The sequence below is a fragment of the Arachis ipaensis genome, chromosome B6, assembly GCF_059453495.1.
Source record: "Arachis ipaensis isolate K30076 ecotype BB chromosome B6, ASM5945349v1, whole genome shotgun sequence".
Taxonomy (NCBI): Eukaryota; Viridiplantae; Streptophyta; class Magnoliopsida; order Fabales; family Fabaceae; genus Arachis; species Arachis ipaensis.
This window is the reverse complement of record NC_142441.1, coordinates 22,564,537-22,585,931: the sequence shown is the minus strand read 5'-3', so window position 1 is coordinate 22,585,931 and position 21,395 is coordinate 22,564,537. Positions and strand designations below refer to the sequence as shown.

Genomic DNA, 21,395 nt, shown 5'->3' with positions numbered 1-21,395 from the left:
ATATATTTGGTTGAAGTTTATTAGATAATTAGTTATTAATTTTGGATGGTGAATGTTGTTATGTTAATTTGAAGGGAATTATGGTTGAATGTTATTATTGATGAACATGGTTGGTTTGGTGTTTGTTGATTCACTAATGATTTGATGAATTATTGATTTGAGGTATAACTATTGTGGAGGTTGTTGTGATAATGAGGTATTTTGTTTTAGAAGCCTAGGATTAGTGAACTATGATCTTTAGTTGAATTTTGGTTGTTGGATTTAAATATTGTATGAGTATAATTGTTGATCTGAAGTAAATTTATTGTGGTGATTGTTATGATGATGAGGAATGGTATGTTGAATTGAAAAGAAAGCAGGTTTGGATCCGAAAAGGGTGGCAAAGTCCGAGTTTTAGAGGAGATGCTGCCGAAATTTTATAAAAATTAGAGATTTTGTTTATATGATTATTTAAAAGGATAAGTATGATTTTGGTCCCCAAAGTAGAGGCTGAAAATTTATTTCGTCCCCCAACTTTTTTTCGCTCTAAAATGGTCCCCAAAGTTTCAGTTTATTTTAAAATCGTCCTTCGGACGAAAATACCCTCCCCTCCCCTCCCCCCCATCTTCTTCCTCAACACCCCTCTTCTTCCTCAACATTAACGGAAGCAGAAGTAGATGCATAAACGCAGAAAAAAAAAACAACCAACAATGGATAACAACAACAACAATGACAAATTGAAAATCAGAACCATCAACAAATTGAAATCATAAGAACAGCAAGCAGAAGTGGAAGAACAGCAGCAAGAAAAGCTGAACCCAGAAGTTGAACCCAGAACTCAAACAAACAACAATAAAACTCAGAATCATCTTAACTCAGAACTCGAAAAAATCATCATCATCAAAACTCAGAAAATCATAATCTGAACTCAAACAAACAACAATAAAACTCAGAATCATCTTAACTCAAACAAACACCAATATAAGAACAACAACCCAGAACTCAAAATCATCGTCATCGTCAAAACTCAGAACCCAAAATCAAAAAAAACGAAAACCCATAACTTAGAACTCAATCGATAATGGAATAAAAAGAACAATCAAGCAGAACCACCACCACCACCAGTATCATCATAGTCATCATCATCATCAGCAGAAAAATCAAGCAACATGCACTTTAAACAATAATCAACAACCAGAAATTTCACAAAAAATTCAGTTCAGAAGAAGAAGAAGAAATGGTGGTGCTGCTGGTGCAGGGCGGCAGGGAGGCAGGGCGGCGTGGCGGCGAGAAAGAAGAAGAAGAAGAGGAAGAAGAAGAAGAAGAAGAAATTGTGGTGGTGCGGTGGTGCAGGGCGGCGAGGCGGCGGGGCGGCGGGGAAGAAGAAGAAGAAGAAGAAGAAGAAGAAGAAGAAGAAATGGAAATGGTGGTGGTGCGGTGGTGCAGGGCGGCAGGGCGGCGGGGCGGTGGTGGGACGGCGGTAGTGCAGCGGCGGTCCCCCTTCTCTCCCCCTCCTCCCCCCCTCCTCCCCTCCCCCTTTTCTGCGCCCCCCCTTTCTACGCCCCCCCCTTTCTTTCTCTCCCCACTTCTCTGTATCCCTTTCTTTCTTCTGGTGATGGTGCGGTGGTGCAGGTCGGCAGGACGGCGGGGCGGTGGTGCGACGACGGTGGTGCAGCGGGGGTCCCCTTTCTCTCTCCCCTCCTCCTCCCCCCTTCCTTCCCCCTCTGCGCCCCCCTCTTCTGCGCGCCCCCTTCCTTCTCGTATCCCTTTCTTTCTTCTTTTTATTTTTTTATTTTATATTTATTTTATATTTATTTTATTTTATAATTTTTTTAATGAAGGGTAATTTGGTAATAAAAAAAATAAAATTAGTAAAAAGGACGATTTTAAAACAAACTGAAACTTTGGGGACCATTTTAGAGCGAAAAAAAGTTGGGGGACGAAATAAATTTTCAGCCTCTACCTTAGGGACCAAAATCATACTTATCCCTTATTTAAAAAGATTTAGATTCAAAGGTTATATGGTTTGATTTTGAGTTATTAAGAAAATGAGCATGTTTTAAGTTTGATTCATTTAGAAAAGAATGAATTATGTTTTGAATTTGGAACTATTGATGGACGGAATGGGAGGTGTGATAATGAAGGATAAGGATTGAATATGATTGATGTATGATGATGAATGAAATGTGATTGAGAATGATGTGGATATTGATGAATTATAATTGAATTATTTAAATGGCTTATGAATTTGAATGATCTGAGATACGAGGTTCCCTGGGTTAAGTGCCATGGCTTGCCACCACGTGTACCAAGTTGAAAACTCGATACTCTGTTGACCCTACGACGTAAGTGTGACCGGCCACTATATAAATTCCCGGGAATGTTACCCCCATTGAGCAATATTGATTATTTGAGATAAAGCTATTCATAGACTCTTGGGAATGCACGTCGGGGGATAGTCTAAGGACAATTCAGACTTGTCGGGTTGGCTGGATAACCGACAGATGAGCCTCATCAGCCATAGGACAGGCATGCATCATATGCATATTACTTGAGCTACTTGCTTGTGCTTTAATTGGGTATGCCTATATGTACTTGACATGCTAAATGTGTATTTGTTACCTGCAGTAATTGTAATCTTCTTGTGTTTGCCTTTATCTGTCTATTTGTTTGTGAAAATGCATGATGGAACTGGAGGCATGGAGGAATGGTAGTATGGGACTTAGATTTAAGGTTAAGTTAAGTTAGGTTTAAATATCCTTAGTAAACCACCTTTTATGGCTTCTGTTTAATACTTTAAGCTCTACAATCTGAGTGTCGGCGTTCTAGGATTGCCTCTGGCATTCCCAGGACCTTATATATTATGTGTGTGGCACCTTTACCATACTGAGAACCTCCGGTTCTCATTCCATACTATGTTGTTGTTTTTCAGATGCAGGTCGAGAGGCTTCTCGTTAGGTGTCTGGACTCTTGAAGCGAAGTGGTTACTGGGGTATTTTGTTATGCTGTGTTGTATATATATATGTACTTAGCTTTCTAATGAGCGGATAATTTATACGCTTTTTGGCATTGTTTTTAGTACGTTTTTAGTAGAATCTAGTTACTTTTAGGGATGTTTTCATTAGTTTTTATGTTAAATTCACATTTCTGGATTTTACTATGAGTTTGTGTGTTTTTATGTGATTTCAGGTATTTTCTGGCTGAAATTGAGGGACTTGAGCAAAAATCAGATTCAGAGGTTGAAGAAGGACTGCTGATGCTGTTGGATTCTGACCTCCCTGCACTCAAAATGGATTTTCTGGCGCTACAGAACTCGAAATGGCACGCTTCCAATTGCGTTGGAAAGTAGACATCCAGGGCTTTCCAGGATGTATAATAGTCTATACTTTGCCCAAGTTTAGATGACGCAAACTGGCGTTCAACGCCAGCTCTCTGCCCAATTCTGGCGTCCAGCGCCAGAAACAAGTTGCAAAGTAGAGTTCAACGCCCAAACTGGCACAAAAGTTGGCGTTCAACTCCAAGAATGACCTCTGCATGTGTAACATTCAAGCTCAGCCCAAGCACACACCAAGTGGGCCCCGGAAGTGGATTTATGCATCAATTACTTACTTCTGTAAACCCTAGTAGCTAGTTTATTATAAATAGGACCTTTTACTATTGTATTAGATATCTTTTGATCATTTTTAGATCTCTAGACCTCCATGGGAGGCTGGCCATTCGGCCATGCTTACCCTCTATTCACTTATGTATTTTTAACAGTAGAGTTTCTACACTCCATAGATTAAGGTGTGGAGCTCTGCTGTTCCTCAAAGATTAATGCAAAGTACTACTGTTTTCTATTCAATTCATCTTATTCCGCTTCTAAGATATTCATTCGCACTTCAACCTGAATGTGATGAACGTGACAATCATCATCATTCCCTATGAACGCGTGCCTGACAACCACTTCCGTTCTACATTAGATTGAATGAGTATCTCTTAGATCTCTTAATCAGAATCTTCGTGGTGTAAGCTAGAATGATGGCGGCATTCAAAAGAATCCGGAAAGTCTAAACCTTGTCTGTGGTATTCCGAGTAGGATTCAATGATTGAATGACTGTGACGAGCTTCAAACTCACGATTGCTGGGCGTAGTGATAGACGCAAAAGGATAGTAAATCCTATTCCAGCATGATCGAGAACCGACAGATGAATAGCCGTGCCGTGACAGGGTGCGTTGACCACTTTCACTGAGAGGAGAGGATGTAACCATTGACAAGGGTGATGCCTCCAGACGATTAGCCGTGCCATGACAGGGCATTTGGATCATTTTCCCGAGAGAAGACCGAAAGTAGCCATTGACAATGGTGACGCATTACATAAAGCCAGCCATGGAAGGGAGTAAGACTGATTGGATGAAGATAGCAGGAAAGCAGAGGTTCAGAGGAACGATTGCATCTCCATACGCTTATCTGAAATTCTCACCAATGATTTACATAAGTATTTCTATCCTTCTTTTATTAATTAATTTCGAAAACCCCATTACTATTTTATTTCTGCCTGACTGAGATTTACAAGGTGACCATAGCTTGCTTCATACCAACAATCTCCGTGGGATTCGACCCTTACTCACGTAAGGTATTACTTGGACGACCCAGTGCACTTGCTGGTTAGTTGTGCGAAGTTGTGAACCATGGTATTGGCATCATGTTTTTGGCGCCATTACCAGGGAAAGAAAGAGCGATGAATTTTACATAATCAAAGTGTAATCACAATTTCTGCGCACCAAGTTTTTGGCGCCATTGCCGGGGATTGTTTGAGTTTGGACAACTAACGGTTCATCTTGTTGCTCAGATTAGGTAATTTTCTTTTTATTTTGTTTTCAAAAAAGTTTTCAAAAATCTTTCAAAAATTTTTCTTTTGTTTTCGAAAAAATAAATTTAAAATAAAAATGTTTTCAAAAATATATTTTTCTTCAGAATTTTTAAGAATGAATTCTAGAATTTCATGAAGCATGTTAAAGCCTGGCTGGCTGTAAAGCCATATCCAAACTCCTTTGGGATTGGTCTTCAACTAATCACCTCAATGGATGTAATTCCATTCTAAAGCTTGGCTGGCTAGTAAGCCATGCCTGACCCTTTGATTGGAGCTTTAGACTAAAGAGTATAAGATTCCTGGAATTCATATTAAAAATTTTGGAATCTTTATTTTTCTTTTTTAAAATGATTTTCGAAAAAATTAAAAGAAAATACAAAAAAATCATAAAATCATAAAAATAAAAAATATTTCTGTGTTCTTGTTTGAGTCTTGAGTCATGTTATAAGTTTGGTGTCAATTGCATATTCATATTGCATTTTTCGAAAATTCATGCATTCATAGTGTTCTTCATGATCTTCAAGTTGTTCTTGGTAAGTCTTCTTGTTTGATCTTTGCATTTGCATGTTTTCTTTGCATAAATTTTTTTTTAAATATGTTCTTGATGTTCATCATGATCTTCATAGTGTTCTTGGTGTTCATCTTGACATTCATAGCATTCTTGCATGCATTCATTGTTTTGATCTAAAAAATTCATGCATTGCATAATTTTCATGTTTTTCTCTCTCATCATAAAAAAATTCAAAAATAAAAAAAATATCTTTCCCTTTTTCTCTCATCAAATTCAAAAATTGGATTGACTTTTTCAAAAAAATTTTAAAATCAAGTTGTTTCTTATGAGTCAAATCAAATTTTCAATTTGAAAATCTTATCTTTTTCAAAATCTTTTTCAAAAATCAAATCTTTTTCAAATTTCTTAGTTATTTTTGAAAATTCCAAAAATATTTTTCAAAAATCTTTTTCTTATTTTTATATCAAATTTTCGAAATTAACAATAACAATTAATGTTTTGATTCAAAAATTTCAAGTTTGTTACTTGCTTGTTAAGAAAGATTCAAACTTTAAGTTTTAGAATCATATCTTGTGATTTCTTGTGTATCAAGTCATTAATTGTATTTTTAAAAATCAAATCTGTTTTTTCAAAAACTAATTTCTATCATATCTTTTCAAAAATATCTTCTTATCTCACCTTTTCCAAAAATTTGATTTCAAAATATCTTTTCTAACTTCCTAACTTCTTATCTTTTCAAAATTTGTTTCAACTAACTAACTAACTTTTTGTTTGTTTCTTATCTTTTTCAAAACAACCTAACTAACTCTCTCTCTCTCTAATTTTCGAAAATATCTCCCCCTTTTTCAAAATCTCTTTTTAATTAACTAATTATTTCAAATTTTAAATCTTAATTTTCGAAAATTACTAACATTTTTCAAAAACTATTTTCGAAAATCACTAACTCTTTTTCAAAAATTATTTTCGAAAATTCTCCTTCTCTCTCATCTCCTTCTATTTATTTATTCATCTATTAACACTTCATCCCACCCAAATTCGAACCCCCTCTTCCATCTGTGTTCGAATTTCTTCTTCTTCTTTTCTTCTACTCACACTGGGACCTCTATACTGTGGTAAAAAAGACCCCTATTATTATTATTTTTCTGTTCTCTCTTTTTCATATCAGCAGGAGCAAGGACAAGAATATTTTTGTTGAAGCAGATCCAGAACCTGAAAGGACTCTGAAGAGAAAACTAAGAGAAGCTAAATTACAACAATCCAGAGAGAATGCTTGGTGACTTTACTGCACCTAATTCCAATTTACATGGAAGAAGCATCTCCATTCCTACCATTGGAGCAAACAATTTTGAGCTGAAACCTCAGCTAGTTTCTCTGATGCAGCAGAACTGCAAGTTTCATGGACTTCCATCTGAAGATCCTTTTCAGTTCTTAACTGAATTCTTACAGATCTGTGATACTGTTAAGACTAATGGAGTAAATCCTGAAGTCTACAGGCTCATGCTTTTCCCTTTTGTTGTAAGAGACAGAGCTAGAGTGTGGTTGGACTCTCAACCCAAAGACAGCCTGAACTCTTGGGATAAGCTGGTCACGACTTTCTTAGCCAAGTTCTTTCCTCCTCAAAAGCTGAGCAAGCTTAGAGCTGATGTTCAAACCTTTAGACAGAAAGAAGGTGAATCCCTCTATGAAGCTTGGGAAAGATACAAGCAGCTGACCAAAAAGTGTCCTTCTGACATGCTTTCAGAATGGACCATCCTGGATATCTTCTATGATGGTTTATCTGAGTTATCAAAGATGTCATTGGATACTTCTGCAGGTGGATCCATTCACCTAAAGAAAACGCCTGCAGAAGCTCAAGAACTCATTAACATGGTTGCTAATAACCAGTTCATGTACACTTCTGAGAGGAATCCTGTGAATAATGGGACGCCTATGAAGAAGGGAGTTCTTGAAATTGATACTCTGAATGCCATATTGGCTCAGAATAAAATATTGACTCAGCAAGTCAATATGATTTCTCAGAGTCTGAATGGAATGCAAGCTGCATCCAACAGTACTCAAGAGGCTTCTCCTGAAGAAGAAGCTTATGATCCTGAGAACCCTGCAATAGCAGAGGTAAATTACATGGGTGAACCTTATGGAAACACCTATAATCCATCATGGAAAAATCATCCAAATTTCTCATGGAAGGATCAAAAGCCTCAACAAGGCTTTAATAATGGTGGAAGAAACAGGTTTAGCAATAGCAAGCCTTTTCCCTCATCCACTCAGCAACAGACAGAGAATTCTGAGCAGAATCCATCTAGCTTAGCAAATCTAGTCTCTGATCTATCTAAGGCCACTGTAAGTTTCATGAATGAAACAAGGTCTTCCATTAGAAATTTGGAAGTACAAGTGGGCCAGCTGAGTAAAAGGATCACTGAAATCCCTCCTAGTACTCTCCCAAGCAATACAGAAGAGAATCCAAAAGGAGAGTGCAAGGCCATTGACATAAGCACCATGGCCGAACCTGTAAGGGAAGGAGAGGACGTGAATCCCAAGGGGGAAGACCTCCTGGGACGTCCAGTGATCAATAAGGAGTTTCCCTCTGAGGAACCAAAGGAATCTGAGACTCATCTAGAGACCATAGAGATTCCATTGAACCTCCTTATGCCATTCATGAGCTCTGATGAGTATTCCTCTTCTGAAGAGAATGAGGATGTTACTGAAGAGTAAGCTGCCAAGTTTCTTGGTGCAATCATGAAGCTAAATGCCAAATTATTTGGTATTAAGACTTGGGAAGATGAACCTCCCTTGTTCACCAATGAACTAAGTGATCTGGATCAACTGACATTGCCTCAGAAAAGACAGGATCTTGGAAAGTTCATAATACCTTGTACCATAGGCACCATGATCTTTAAGGCTCTGTGTGACCTTGGTTCAGGAATAAACCTCATGCCCCTCTCTGTAATAGAGAAACTGGGAATCTATGGGGTGCAAGCTGTTAAAATCTCACTAGAGATGGCAGACAATTCAAGAAAACAAGCTTATGGACAAGTAGAGGACGTGTTAGTGAAGGTTGAAGGCCTTTACATCCCTACTGATTTCATAGTCTTGGATAATGGGAAGGATGAGGATGAATCCATCATCCTAGGAAGACCTTTCCTAGCCACAGCAAGAGCTGTGATTAATGTGGACAGAGGAGAATTGATCCTTCAAATAAATGAGGACAACCTTGTGTTTATAACTCAAGGATCTCTCTCTGCATCCATGGAAAGGAAGCAGAAAAAGTTTCTCTCAAAGCAGAGTCAAACAAAGCCCCCACAGTCAAACTCTAAGTTTGGTGTTGGGAGGCCACAACCAAACTCTAAGTTTGGTGTTGAACTCCCATATCCAAACTCTAAGTTTGGTGTTGGAGAGTCTCAACAATGCTCTGGACATCTGTGAGGCTCCATGAGAGCGCACTGTCAAGCTATTGACATTAAAGAAGCGCTTGTTGGGAGGCAACCCAATTTTTATCTAACTATATTTTTTCTTAGTTATATGTCTTTATAGGTTCATGATCATGTGGAGTCACAAAATAAATATAAAAATTGAAAACGGAATCAAAAATAGCAGAAGAAAAATCACACACTGGAGGAAGCATCTGCCTGGCGTTCAACGCCAGAACAGAGCATGGTTCTGGCGCTGAACGCCCAAAATGGGCAGTATCTGGGCGCTGAACGCCCAAAATGGGCATCATCTGGGCGCTGAACACCAGAATTGCACCCTGGAGAGGAGCTGGCGCTGAACGCCCAGAACAAGCATGGTTCTGGCGTTCAACGCCAGAAATGGGCAACAAATGGGCGTTGAACGCCCAAAATAGGCACCAACCTGGCGCTGAACGCCCAGAGTTGTGTGCAAGGGCATTTTACATGCCTAATTTGGTGCAAGGATGTAAATCCTTGAACACCTCAGGATCTGTGGACCCCATAGGATCATCTCAGGATCTGTGGACCCCACAGAATCCCCACCTACCTTATCATCTCTCTTTCCATTCATGATCATCCCTTCTGTTTTCCATTTACCACTCACATCCATACACCCATCTACCTTCAAAATTCAACATCTCTCTCTCCCACCCAATCCCACCCATATGGCCGAATACACACATCCCTCCATCTCCTCCATATCTTCTTCTTCTTCTTCTATTCTTTCTTCTTTTGCTCGAAGGCGAGCAACATTCTAAGTTTGGTGTGGTAAAAGCATAGCTTTTTTGTTTTTCCATAACCATTAATGGCACCTAAGGCCAGAGAAACCTCAAGAAAGAGGAAAAGGAAGACAATTGCTTCCACCTCTGAGCCATGGGAGATGGAAAGATCCATCTCACAAGCCCATCACTAAGAAAAGGATGGAGAAAACAAGAGAGCACATTCATGGATCTCAACAGGCACATGAAGAAGCTCATCATCAAGAAATCCCTGAGATACCTCAGGGGATACAGTTTCCTCCACAGAATTTTTGGGAGCAAATTAACACCTCCCTAGGAGAATTAAGTTCCAACATGGGACAACTAAGGGTGGAACATCAAGAGCACTCCATCATCCTTCATGAAATAAGAGAAGATCAAAAATCAAGGAGGGAGGAGCAACAAAGACAAGGAAGAGACATAGAAGAGCTCAAGGACATCATTGGTTCCTCAAGAAGGAAACTCCACCATCACTAAGGTGGACTCATTCCTTGTTCTTACATTCTCTGTTTTTCATTTTCTATGTTAAGTGCTTATCTATGTTTGTGTCTTCATTACATGATCATTAGTAGTTAGTAACTTTGTCTTAAAGTTATGAATGTCCTATGAATCCATCACCTCTCTTAAATGAAAACTGTTTTAATTCAAAAGAACAAGAAGTACATGAGTTTCGAATTTATCCTTGAACTTAGTTTAATTATATTGATGTGGTGACAATGCTTCTTGTTTTCTGAATGAATGCTTGAACAGTGCATATGTCTTTTGAAGTTGTTGTTTAAGAATGTTAAATATGTTGGCTCTTGAAAGAATGATGACTAGGAGACATGTTATTTGATAATCTGAAAAAATTATAAAAATGATTCTTGAAGCAAGAAAAAGCAGTAAAGAACAAAGCTTGCAGAAAAAAAATATATATATATATAGGCGAAAAAAATATAGAAAGAAAAAGAGAAAGCAAGCAGAAAAAGCTAAAGCTCTTAAAACCAAGAGGCAAGAGCAAAAAGCCAGTAACCCTTAAAACCAAAAGGCAAGGGCAAATAAAAAGGATCCCAAGGCTTTGAGCATCAGTGGATAGGAGAGCCTAAAGGAATAAAATTCTGGTCTAAGCGGCTAAACCAAGCTGTCCCTAACCATGTGCTTGTGGCGTGTAGGTGTCAAGTGAAAACTTGAGACTGAGTGGTTAAAGTCAAGGTCCAAAGCAAAAAAAAAAAGAGTGTGCTTAAGAATCCTGGACACCTCTAATTGGGGACTTTAGCAAAGCTGAGTCACAATCTGAAAAGGTTCACCCAATTATGTGTCTGTGGCATTTATGTATCCGGTGGTAATACTGGAAAACAAAGTGCTTAGGCCACGTCCAAGACTCATAAAACAGCTGTGTTCAAGAATCATCATACTGAACTAGGAGAATCAATAACACTATCTGAACTCTGAGTTCCTATAGATGCCAATCATTCTGAACCTCAATGGATAAAGTGAGATGCCAAAACTATTCAAGAGGCAAAAAGCTATAAGTCCCGCTCATATGATTGAAGCTATGTTTCATTGATAGTTTGGAATTTATAGTATATTCTCTTCTTTTTATCCTATTTGATTTTCAGTTGCTTGGGGACAAGCAACAATTTAAGTTTGATGTTGTGATGAGCGGATAATTTATACGCTTTTTGACATTGTTTTTAGTACGTTTTTAGTAGAATCTAGTTACTTTTAGGAATATTTTCATTAGTTTTTATGTTAAATTCACATTTCTGGACTTTACTACGAGTTTTTGTGTTTTTCTGTGATTTCAGGTATTTTCTGGCTGAAATTGAGGGACTTGAGCAAAAATCAGATTCAGAGGTTGAAGAAGGACTGCTGATGCTGTTGGATTCTGACCTCCCTGCATTCAAAATGGATTTTCTGGAGCTACAGAACTCGAAATAGCGCGCTTCCAATTGCGTTGGAAAGTAGACATCCAGGGCTTTCCAGCGATGTATAATAGTTTATACTTTGCCCAAGTTTAGTTGACGCAAACTGGCGTTCAACGCCAGCTCTCTGCCCAGTTCTGGCGTCCAGCGCCAGAAACAAGTTGCAAAGTGGAGTTCAACACCCAAACTGGCACAAAAGCTGGCGTTCAACTCCAAGAATGACCTCTGCACGTGTAACATTTAAGCTCAGCCCAAGCACACACCAAGTGGGCCCCGGAAGTGGATTTATGCATCAATTACTTACTTCTGTAAACCCTAGTAGCTAGTTTATTATAAATAGGACCTTTTACTATTGTATTAGATATCTTTTGATCATTTTTAGATCTCTAGACCTCCATGGGAGGCTGGCCATTCGGCCATGCTTACCTTCTATTCACTTATGTATTTTTAACGGTAGAGTTTCTACACTCCATAGATTAAGGTGTGGATCTCTGCTGTTCCTCAAAGATTAATGCAAAGTACTACTGTTTTCTATTCAATTCATCTTATTCCGCTTCTAAGATATTCATTCGCACTTCAACCTGAATGTGATGAACGTGACAATCATCATCATTCCCTATGAACGCGTGTCTGACAACCACTTCCGTTCTACATTAGATTGAATGAGTATCTCTTAGATCTCTTAATCAGAATCTTCGTGGTGTAAGCTAGAATGATGGCGGCATTCAAGAGAATCCGGAAAGTCTAAACCTTGTCTGTGGTATTTCGAGTAGGATTCAATGATTGAATGACTGTGACGAGCTTCAAACTCGCGATTGCTGGGCGTAGTGACAGACGCAAAAGGATAGTAAATCCTATTCCAGCATGATCGAGAACCGACAGATGAATAGCCGTGCCGTGACAGGGTGTGTTGACCACTTTCACTGAGAGGATAGGATGTAACCATTGACAAGGGTGATGCCTCCAGACGATTAGCCGTGCCGTGACAGGGCATTTGGATCATTTTCCCGAGAGAAGACCGAAAGTAGCCATTGACAATGGTGACGCATTACATAAAGCCAGCCATGGAAGGGAGTAAGACTGATTGGATGAAGATAGCAGGAAAGCAGAGGTTCAGAGGAACGATTGCATCTCCATACGCTTATCTGAAATTCTCACCAATGATTTACATAAGTATTTCTATCCTTCTTTTATTAATTAATTTCGAAAACCCCATTACTATTTTATTTCTGCCTGACTGAGATTTACAAGGTGACCATAGCTTGCTTCATACCAACAATCTCCGTGGGATTCGACCCTTACTCACGTAAGGTATTACTTGGACGACCCAGTGCACTTGCTGGTTAGTTGTGCGAAGTTGTGAACCATGGTATTGGCATCATGTTTTTGGCGCCATTACCAGGGAAAAAAAGAGCGATGAATTTTACATAATCAAAGTGTAATCACAATTTCTGCGCACCACTTTCTCTCTGCATAACTTGTTCTTTTTGATCCTCTTAGAGGTTGATGGAGAGGCAGGATTGTGTATATGTACTTTTGGGTTTTGGATATGTATGTATATATGTGTAGATATTCTGTGGCCAGTCTTGACTTCGCAGGCTGAGTTAGGAGCTTGTTATTTTGTATCTTTGGCACTCTATTCCTACTTCTGTTATCATATGTTCAATAGTTATGGTTTCCTTAGCACGCAAGTTAACTCGTTCCTTGAGCGTTGCACTTTTATTTCGCGATTTTTGTTTCTTCTATTCTTCAAGGCTCCTAGCATATTATAATTCTTCTGCTATTATATGTACTCATTTTATTTTAGAGGTCGTAATACCACACCACCTCTGTTTTACGACTTAAGCGTAAAGCTTAGTGTGGTAGGGTGTTACATTATGGTATCAGAGCAGTTCGTTCCTATAGAGCCTGAAAGACGGACTGATTGTACTTCTGTGCATTCTCTGTATATGTGTTTATGTGCTATTAAGATATCTGATTGGTATATATGGCATAAACTTTTGTGAGCATGCATTTGGAACTTAAAGCATTAGACCTGCGATATTGAGACTGATAAACTTAATATCACTTGTTTAGTGTGTATAAGAACCAGATGTCGACTCGTGGACGCGGTCGCGGGTGAGATACAGGTAGGATAGGCACCGTTACTCCTAGCCCGGTAGGGAATGATCCAGTAGACTTTATGGCTACCCTGGGAAATATAGCTACAGCTATGCAGGCAATAGCTGAGGTGCTGGGTAACCAGATAAATCAGGGTAATCACGGGAATAATAATGATGAGGATGGTCCTATGACACTTACTACGTTTCTGAAAGTTTGCCCTCCGACTTTTAGGGGAACCTCAAATCTCACTGATGCAGATAATTGGATCCAGGCTATGGAAAGGGCGTCACAGGTTCTTGAGGAGCAATGGGTTGAATTTGGAACTTATCAACTGCAAGGTGAGGCTCAGTATGGGTGATAGTGGACACGATGTATCCTACAGGCAGGTGGCGCTGTGATAGTCGGGATATTGGTTATTTAAGAATCATATTTTGCTTGATTATTTTGAGAAGTCAGTATAGTTTATGCCGGAAAGGTCAGAAGTGCCGGTTGTGGTGAATAGTTACTATTTAAACTCCATGATAGTAAACTGTTCTGGAACTGAATGTCAGGGTATTATGTTATTAACTGCGGGAGTATTAGGTGATGATCAGAGTTTAGAGCAGATTATAATTGTATGTGAATTTCCAAATATGTTTTCGGATGATATTAATGAATTTCCACCTAACCGAAAAGTTGAATTTACAATTGAGTTGGTGCCTGGAGCCGGTCCGATTTCGATTACTCCTTACAGGATGTCACCTTTAGAAATGGCTGAATTGAAAGGTCAGCTGGAGCCTGAAGGATCTGTTGGGTAAGCATTTTATCCAACCAAGTGTTTCTCCGTAGGGAGCGTTAATATTACTAGTAAAGAAGAAGGATGGAAGTATGCGCTTGTGTGTTGATTATCGGTAATTGAATAAGATCACTGTGAAGAACAAATATCCGTTACCTAAAATCGACGATCTAATGGATCAGTTACAGGGTGCCAGTGTGTTTTCTAAGATTGACCTGCGATTTGGGTATCATCAGATAAGGGTTAGAGACGAGGATATTCCAAAAACTGCTTTCAGGACACGATATGGTCATTATGAGTATACAGTGATGTCTTTTGGGTTAACTAATGCCCCAGCAGTATTCATGGATTATATGGACAGGATTTTCTGACCGTATCTGAATAAGTTTGTTATTGTCTTCATTGATGATATTCTTGTTTATTCTAAGACTGAAGAGGAGCATGCTGATCATTTACGAACTGTGCTACAAATTCTGAGAAACAGGAAGTTATACGCTAAGTTATTTAAATGCGAGTTTTGGAAGAGTGAGGTAAAGTTTCTCGGTCACGTGGTGAGAAAGCAGGGAATAGCCATGGATCCTGCTAAGGTAGAAGCAGTGATGAAATGGGAGTGATTAACTTCAGTAATAGAGATTAGGAGTTTCCTAAGTTTGGCGGGATAGTATCGGAGATTCATTAGAGGATTTTCACAGCTCGCCTTACCCTTAACTAAGTTGACTAGGAAGGATACGCCTTTTATCTGGACTCCAGAGTGTGAGGAGAGTTTTCGAGAATCGAAGCACAGATTGACTACTGCACCCGTATTGGTATTGCCTGAGCCAAGTGAACCGTTTGAAGTATATTGTGATGAATCACTAAAGGGTTTAGGGTGCGTTCTAATGCAGCAACAGAATGTTGTAGCATACGCCTCACGGCAGTTAAGGCCGCATGAAATGAACTACCCGACACATGATTTAGAACTTGCTGCTGTTGTGTTTGCTTTAAAGATCTGGAGGCACTATCTCTATGATGTTAAGTTTCATGTTTCCTCAAACCATAAGAATTTGAAGTATCTTTTTGAGCAGAAAGAGTTGAATATGAGTCAGAGAAGGTGGATGGAGCTTTTGAAAGATTATGATTTTGAATTGAATTATCATCCAGGAAAAGCGAATGTTGTGGCGGACGCTTTGAGTCGAAAGTCTTTATATGCAGCTTGGATGATGCTACGGGAGGAAGATTTACTGAAAGCATTTCAAGGTTTGAATTTGGGAATTAGAGAAGAATTTAGAATTTTGTGTTTGAGTCAGTTGCAGATTTTAAGTGATTTTAAATCAGAACTTCTGAAGGCTCATCGAGACAGTGAAGCGTTACGTAAGGTATTACCAGTAGTCGAACAGGGAAAACAATGGAAAGTGTCAGAAGGACAGGATGGTTTGTGGAGGTTCAAGAACCGGATTGTTGTGCCAGATATTGGAGACCTGCAACAAAGTATCTTGAAGGAAGCTCATAAGAGCGGATTTTCAATTCATCTAGGGAGCACTAAAATGTACCAAGATCTGAAAGCAATGTTTTGGTGGCCAAGAATGAAGAATGATGTGGCATTGCATGTTTCTAAATATTTAACACGTCAGAAGGTTAAGATTGAGCATTAGAGAACATCAGGGACCCTTCAGCCTTTAGAGATTCCACAATGAAAATGGGAGAGTATCGCAATGGATTTTGTGATAGGGTTGCCTAGAACCCAATCAGGTTATGACGCTATTTGGGTGGTTGTGGATCGATTGACGAAATCAGCTCACTTTCTTGTTATCCGAATAAGTTGCACAATGGAGGAATTGGCTCGAATGTATATCAAAGAGATTGTCAGGTTGCATGGTGTGCCTTCTACTATCATATCTGACAGAGATCCTCGTTTCACATCAAGGTTCTGGGGAGGTTTTCAACGTGCATTTGGGACTCAGTTAAGCTTGAGTACTGCGTATCACCCTCAGACAGATGGTCAATCAGAGAGAACTATTCAGACCTTGGAAGATATGCTAAGGGCCTGTGTTTTAGACCAGCCGGCGAGTTGGGACCGGTATATGCCATTAGTAGAGTTTGCTTATAATAATAGCTATTATGCGAGCATCAGAATGGCTCCATATGAGGCTCTGTATGGCAGAAAATGTCAATCTCCGTTGTGTTAGCATGAAACTTGAGAAAGGAGTTTATTAGGGCCTGAGATGATAGCTGAAACGACTGAGCAAATAAAGAAGATTCGTAGTCGAATACTTATAGCCTAGAGCCGCCAGAAGAGTTATGCTGATCAGAGGCGAAAGCCTTTGGAATTTGAAGAAGGGGAACATGTCTTTTTGAAAGTTACACTAACCACTGGAGTGGAAAGAACCATTAAGACTAAGAAACTAAATCCCCGTTATATTGGACCGTTTGAGATCCTAAAGAGAATTGGGCCAGTGGCTATAGAATTGCCTTACCGCCGTATCTTTTGAATTTGCACGACGTATTTCATGTATCGCAGCTTTGGAAGTCTACTCCTGACGCAAGTCATGTTCTATAACCAAAACCAATCCAAGTAAGAGAAGATCTAACACTTCCAGTAATTCCAGTGAGAATTGATGATACTAATATTAAACGATTACGCGGAAAAGAAGTATCATTGGTAAAAGTAGCTTGGAGTCGAGCTGGTATTGAGAAACATACCTAAGAAATCGAATCAGATATACGAAAAGACTATCCACATCTCTTTTAAGGTAACTAGATTTGAATTTTGAGGGCAAAATTCTTTATTAGGTGGGTAGGATGTAAACCCCGGTTAAATTAGTAGATAATTATTCAATAAATTAGTTTTTAATAAGAAAGATTATAAATGTGAATATTATATTAAATTAGGATAGAGCTCATCGAAACGAGAATTTTGACACTAATTTTGAGAAAATCGGTCCAAGATTGAACCGAATGGGCCGAACCAGTTGAACCGGATCCAAACCAGACCATCGGTCCAACCAGACCGACCTATTAAATGAACCCACGCATTGCATCTCCCTCATTTCAGCAACGTGACGCTGAAAGCTTGCGTCCAGGGAGAAGAACAAAAACTTCACCGAACCCTTACGGCAATCGTTCGTACGCCGTAACTTCTCCGTCTGAGGTCCGATTGCCGCACCGTTTGTGGCCACGCATCCACCGCATTGAGCTCTACATTTCTATCGGAACAATTTCATAGGTAACTTGCTATTTCACCTCAGTCTCCTCTTTCCCCCAGTTTTTGAGTTTTGAGAAGGGGTATTGAATTTCTTTGATTTTTGATGTTTTAGGATCCAATTAGCTTGAGAAAAACGTTCACTCTTGCTTATGTGAAGCTTGGGTAAGGCGAGGATACAATAATTCTATTTTATTTTCATTGAATTTGAACTTTGAGTATTAAATTGGATATATATGTGTTATAAATGTGTATTAGGTTATGAATAAATAATTGGAGCTTGGAATTGTGGATATTGGAACTTGGAGGAAGCTGAGCCTAGTGTTTATTGAATTCTGGAAGGGCTGTGTTTGTTTTGGAAGGGCTGTGTTTATTATAATTAAAGCGCCTTAATCGTTACGTGGGAATTGGCCAAGGTATGGTATAGGTTTCTTGCATTTAATATATAATGTTCTGTGAAAACTTAGGCTAGATGACCATATGATAAGTTGGAATGCAGGTGTATATTTAATGTTTAGTAATTTGTCGATGAATATATTTGGTTGAAGTTTATTAGATAATTAGTTATTAATTTTGGATGGTGAATGTTGTTATGTTAATTTGAAGGGAATTATGGTTGAATGTTATTATTGATGAACATGGTTGGTTTGGTGTTTGTTGATTCACTAATGATTTGATGAATTATTGATTTGAGGTATAACTATTGTGGAGGTTGTTGTGATAATGAGGTATTTTGTTTTAGAAGCCTAGGATTAGTGAACTATGATCTTTAGTTGAATTTTGGTGGTTGGATTTAAATATTGTATGAGTATAATTGTTGATCTGAAGTAAATTTATTGTGGTGATTGTTATGATGATGAGGAATGGTATGTTGAATTGAAAAGAAAGCAGGTTTGGATCCGAAAAGGGTGGCAAAGTCCGAGTTTTAGAGGAGATGCTGCCGAAATTTTATAAAAAATTAGAGATTTTGTTTATATGATTATTTAAAAAGATTTAGATTCAAAGGTTATATGGTTTGATTTTGAGTTATTAAGAAAATGAGCATGTTTTAAGTTTGATTCATTTAGAAAAGAATGAATTATATTTTGAATTTGGAACTATTGATGGACGGAATGGGAGGTGTGATAATGAAGGATAAGGATTGAATATGATTGATGTATGATGATGAATGAAATGTGATTGAGAATGATGTGGATATTGATGAATTATAATTGAATTATTTAAATGGCTTATGAATTTGAATGATCTGAGATACGAGGTTCCCTGGGTTAAGTGCCATGGCTTGCCACCACGTGTACCAGGTTGAAAACTCGATACTCTGTTGACCCTACGACGTAAGTGTGACCGGGCACTATATAAATTCCCGGGAATGTTACCCCCATTGAGCAATATTGATTATTTGAGATAAAGCTATTCATAGACTCTTGGGGATGCACGTCGGGGGACAGTCTAAGGACAATTCAGACTTGTCGGGTTGGCTGGATAACCTACAGATGAGCCTCATCAGCCATAGGACAGGCATGCATCATATGCATATTACTTGAGCTACTTGCTTGTGCTTTAATTGGGTATGCCTATATGTACTTGCCATGCTAAATGTGTATTTGTTACCTGCAGTAATTGTAATCTTCTTGTGTTTGCCTTTATCTGTCTATTTGTCTGTGAAAATGCATGATGGAACTGGAGGCATGGAGGAATGGCAGTATGGGACTTAGATTTAAGGTTAAGTTAAGTTAGGTTTAAATATCCTTAGTAAACCACCTTTTATGGCTTCTGTTTAATACTTTAAGCTCTACAATCTGAGTGTCGGCGTTCTAGGATTGCCTCTGGCATTCCCAGGACCTTATATATTATGTGTGTGGCACCTTTACCATACTAAGAACCTCCGGTTCTCATTCCATACTATGTTGTTGTTTTTCAGATGCAGGTCGAGAGGCTTCTCGTTAGGCGTCTGAACTCTTGAAGCGAAGTGGTTACTGGGGTATTTTGTTATGCTGTGTTGTATATATATATGTACTTAGCTTTCTCTCCGCATAACTTGTTCTTTTTTATCCTCTTAGAGGTTGATGGAGAGGCAGGATTGTGTATATGTACTTTTGGGTTTTGGATATGTATGTATATATGTGTAGATATTCTCTGGCCAGTCTTGACTTCGCAGGCTGAGTTAGGAGCTTGTTATTTTGTATCTTTGGCACTCTATTCCTACTTCTGTTATCATATGTTCAATAGTTATGGTTTCCTTAGCACGCAAGTTAACTCGTTCCTTGAGCGTTGCGCTTTTATTTCGCGATTTTTGTTTCCTCTATTCTTCAAGGCTCCTAGCATATTATAATTCTTCTGCTATTATTTGTACTCATTTTATTTTAGAGGTCGTAATACCACACCACCTCTGTTTTACGACTTAAGCATAAAGCTTAGTGTGGTAGGGTGTTACAATTCGTGCTTGTTTCAACGCTGGCTGATGATTTTTTGTAAATTGATAAGATCCTTGCAAACTTTTGACATATGATGTGTCCCTCCTTGATGACAAAGGGGGGAGAAAAATGAAAGAAGGGCTGAATTGCTGAATTGAAATTGTTTTTTGCTGTCCTGTTTGGATTGAAACTGTTTCTTTGTTGTTCGGTTTGGACATGAACATTCTGTTTGAACATGAGCATTCTGTTTCATATTTGTGCTTTGTTTTGGCTCATTGTTTTGAGCACTCTGTGTTAGAGAATTTCAACTTGAGCTCTGATTATATTTTGAAAAATTTATTTGCTCAAGTGTATATATATATATATGCTGTCTAGATCATGTTGTGAAAATAATGGCTCGGTCTTAAAGGTTCTATGTTTTGAAATCTTTATCTTCTTGGAACTCTTTAGAGCTTGTATACAAGTGATGGCTTTCTTGAATATTTTGTTAATCAAGCACACATTAAGGGGGAGCACATTGAACAAAAGAAAGGGGGAGATTTTGGCAAATCTTCAAAGGGAAGTTATCTAATCCTAATCCTTTCAATTCAGTTTTAATAATGTTTGTCATCAAGGGAGAGATTGTTGAGTTTGAAAAACTTGAATTATTATGATGATCAAACATTATTAAAATATTAATTAAAAAACCAGTAATTTGTTAATTGCTTCCAATTGGTTGTATGATGGATTTGGTTTAGTGTGCAGGTGAAAAATAAAATTATTTTTTGGCTCAAGTGATAAAAGCCCAATTTTGTTACTAAACATATTTCAGCCCAATAATAATTGTCCACTTCTAGTGGTTGAATATTAAAAGAAGAAAGATCCAAAGAGGTCCATATCACAAGCCCATGATGAAATGAAACAATTGACCCAAGGTTGAGAGAGGAACCCATTCAGTGATCACAAACCAAAGGGAACTCAAATTGTCAAAGTTATCATTTTTGGTTACTGGAAGTAAAAATCCAATTGAGTTTAATTTCATTAAAAGTATGCTTCGGTTACCAACTCCACTTGTTACTGGAACTTAAAATTCAACTTGGTTAATTGCAAGCATTGGTAACCGAACTCAAAATTCAATTGATTTAATTACTTGCCTTGGTAACTGAAAAAGAAAATTAAATTGAGTTAATTGCATTGATGGTTCCACACATTACTCCACTCCTTCAGTAATGTGAATGGAATTTCAATTCATTTAATTGTTCTTTGAAAAACTTTGTGTCTTCTCTCTCCTCTCTCTCTTTGCATTCTGTCACATCCATCAGAGGAAGAAGAAGAAAATACAAGTTATCAAAGAAAAGTAACAGTAAGGCTAATGGAAGAAGAAAAGGATAGGGTGATGGCCTTTGAGAAAAGAAGATCCAAAGCATGGCGTGGCTGAGATCTTTTCCACTAAAGGCAAGATGTGGAGAAGAAGCTTCAAGATCTCCATCCCTAA

General features: G+C 38.4%; 1 non-coding gene across 1 annotated transcript; it reads right to left on the bottom strand.

Moving 5' to 3' along the window:
* Positions 1–6,972: 6,972 nt before the first annotated feature.
* LOC148554864 (small nucleolar RNA R71) lies at positions 6,973–7,080 on the bottom strand. The gene has a single exon (XR_015887178.1). It is a non-coding gene; the product is annotated as a small nucleolar RNA R71 (small nucleolar RNA).
* Positions 7,081–21,395: the final 14,315 nt, after the last annotated feature.